General features: G+C 37.8%; 1 non-coding gene across 1 annotated transcript; it reads right to left on the reverse strand.

The window, feature by feature from the left end:
* Window positions 1–2,058: 2,058 nt before the first annotated feature.
* On the reverse strand, window positions 2,059–2,165 carry LOC145071912 (small nucleolar RNA R71). The gene has a single exon (XR_013690874.1). It is a non-coding gene; the product is annotated as a small nucleolar RNA R71 (small nucleolar RNA).
* Between the last annotated feature and the right edge of the window lie 499 nt (window positions 2,166–2,664).

A 2,664-nucleotide genomic window follows, 5' to 3' on the forward strand; every position in this document is an offset into this window, starting at 1 on the left:
AAAAGATTTAAAAAAGAAGAAAATATGGAAAAAGCGTTCTCACGTCGTGGGAACTTGAAGATTCACGATGTGAGAGTTGGTTCTAGAAGATATGTACGCGGGTGAAGGAATCCTTGACGGGCACGGTTATCTGAAACTCATGACGTGAATATGTTATTATTCACGACGTGAATTTGTGAAAATCAGCAACTATATAAATCCTTGATCATTACGAATAGAGAGACTTTTGGATAGAAAGAGGAGTTCCAGAAGACGATTTTGAGCAGAGAAAAGTTCTGGGAAGAGGCTTTCAACACCAAAAAGAGTGAAGGTCCATAATTTAGTTTATTTTTGTTAAATTAAGATCATGTTTCATATCACTTTGATTTGTGTTAATTTGTTAGTTGCTATTATGAGCAGCTGAATCTAGCTACTCTTGTTTAGCTAGATGAAGCTTCTAACTTATGAATAGCTTAATTTTTATGGATTTATTTAGTTGGTAAAATTGCTTGTGTTTGATTTGAATTACCTAGCATGCTTGTGTTTGTTTCTCTATTTGCTAGATTGCATGTTCTGTGTAGCTTAGTGACCCTTAACTGCATGAACTTGTTTACCTAATGATTTAGTAAACATTGAATTGTTAGAGCTAGGATTGACCAATCTTAGTTAGTAATTAGAATAAATAAACTTAGCTGTGTTAGAGAACGTGTATTGTGACTATAATTGCGTTTATATAACAAATCTTACATAACATATTTACATTCATAATTAGTTTTGTGTTTAATTGTGTGTGAACATACATAGTTTGACATGAATTAGTTAATTATTGGTAAAGTTAGAACTAAATTACTAATACAATTAAAACCAACTCGATAGTCCATAATCATTAGCTAGCCATAAGGAAGAAGTGGATTCAAACTAGACAAGAGTGTGTTTTTACTTATTGAATTTGAGTTAAGTTCGTCTGATCTTGTAAAATCAGATAAAGCCCCCTTTTAAACTTGTTAATAACTAGGTTAATTTAATAGTAAGTAGATTAATTAGTAACATCGTTCCCTGTGATCGACACCCGACTTACCCAAGCTATACTGTAATCCGACTAGGTACACTGCCTATAAGTGTATAGTTAGTTTATGTTTGTTAGGTTATAAATATTAAAATTAGTGGATACTTTTTTGCACATCAAGTTTTTGGCGTCGTTGCCGGGGAACGGCACGTTTATTGGTTTATTTAGTTACATTAGATTAATCGACCCTCTTTGTGGAATAAAATCTGCAAAAAGGTTAATTGGTTATTTTTGTTTATTAGCTTAGCATATAACAAAAAGTAAAAATTTGTTTTCTGTCACAGAATTCACGACGTGAGTTTTATAAACTCACGACGTGAAAGTTGCAATTTTCAGTTTTTAGTATTTTCTTATTTTAGTTTAGTTTTACGTTTTTAGTTTAGCGAGTTGCAGGAGTTCATGACCAGAGGCTCAAACACACCCTTGGTGCCACCACTTGAAGATCCCGAGTCTGCAATTCACAAGAAAAAGACGCCCTTACAAGAATTAAAGTCAGCTTTTTCAAGGAAGTCGGGAAAGAAGACAGGAGATTCAAGTTCATCCTCGAGGCACAAGAGCAATTTTGAGCACTTGGATCAACTACCCGTCCAAACCGAATCCGAATACGATACCGAGCCGGAATTTGAAGAACATACGAGCGAACCCGAGAATGAGCCAACGAACGAGATGACAGCAATTGAAGATGTGGTTCCCGGTTTATTCCAACCCGCAATACCTGCAACTGCCACATTCGAGTTGAAGGGGGCACATCTTGACTGCACTGAAGGATATCCCATTCATTGGGAAAGATCATGAGGATGCTTTTAAGCATCTAGATGAAGTCAACGAAATTGCAGATTACTTAAATGTCCCAAATGTCAACAGAAACACAGTCTTGCTTAGGATACTTCCCATCACTTTCAAAGGAGCTGCTAAGGAGTGGTTAAAAATCACTTCCACCGGGTACAATTACCACTTGGGATCAAATGCGTGAGCAATTCCTGGACCAGTTTTGCCCGCCATCCAAGATAGCCAAACTCAAGAAGGCAATAGCCAACTTTGAGCAACATCCGGGGGAGTCATTATACGAAGCATGGGAGCGGTACAAGGGCTTGCTCATAAATTGCCCTCAGCATGATCTAAATATGCAACAAGAGATGTTAATCTTCTATGATGGGGTCAACGTTATGACGAGACAACTCCTTGACTCTCAAGGACCATTGACAAAGAAAAATCCAAGGGAGGTCAAGGAACTGATTGAAGAATTCGCGAAGCACTCTCGCGAATACCAAAACCTTAGGCAAGATTGAATCAAAGGCGGTGGAGGGGCCCAAACTAAAGAAATAGCAGTTGTGATGGCTATCCTGAATAATTTGGATCGAAGGATAACACAAATGGACCAGTCAATACATGCCATAAGAGTGGGTTGCGAGAGATGTAGTGGTCCACACTTGACCAAGGACTGCAATCTAGATGAGTTTGGGAACAGAAAAGCTCAAGTATGCTACTCGAGAGGGGATAAGTTTGATGAGGACTGGAGGAAACCGAAGAAGGAGTGACTACCATATGAAGAGTATACGAAGCAAAAAGAAGAGAAGTATAGGCAGACAGGTCGAGGATTTTATCAAAAGGAGCAGTCA

Source organism: Lactuca serriola, chromosome 8 (assembly GCF_051521515.1).
Source record: "Lactuca serriola cultivar US96UC23 chromosome 8, Lser_US96UC23_V15, whole genome shotgun sequence".
NCBI lineage: Eukaryota > Viridiplantae > Streptophyta > Magnoliopsida > Asterales > Asteraceae > Lactuca > Lactuca serriola.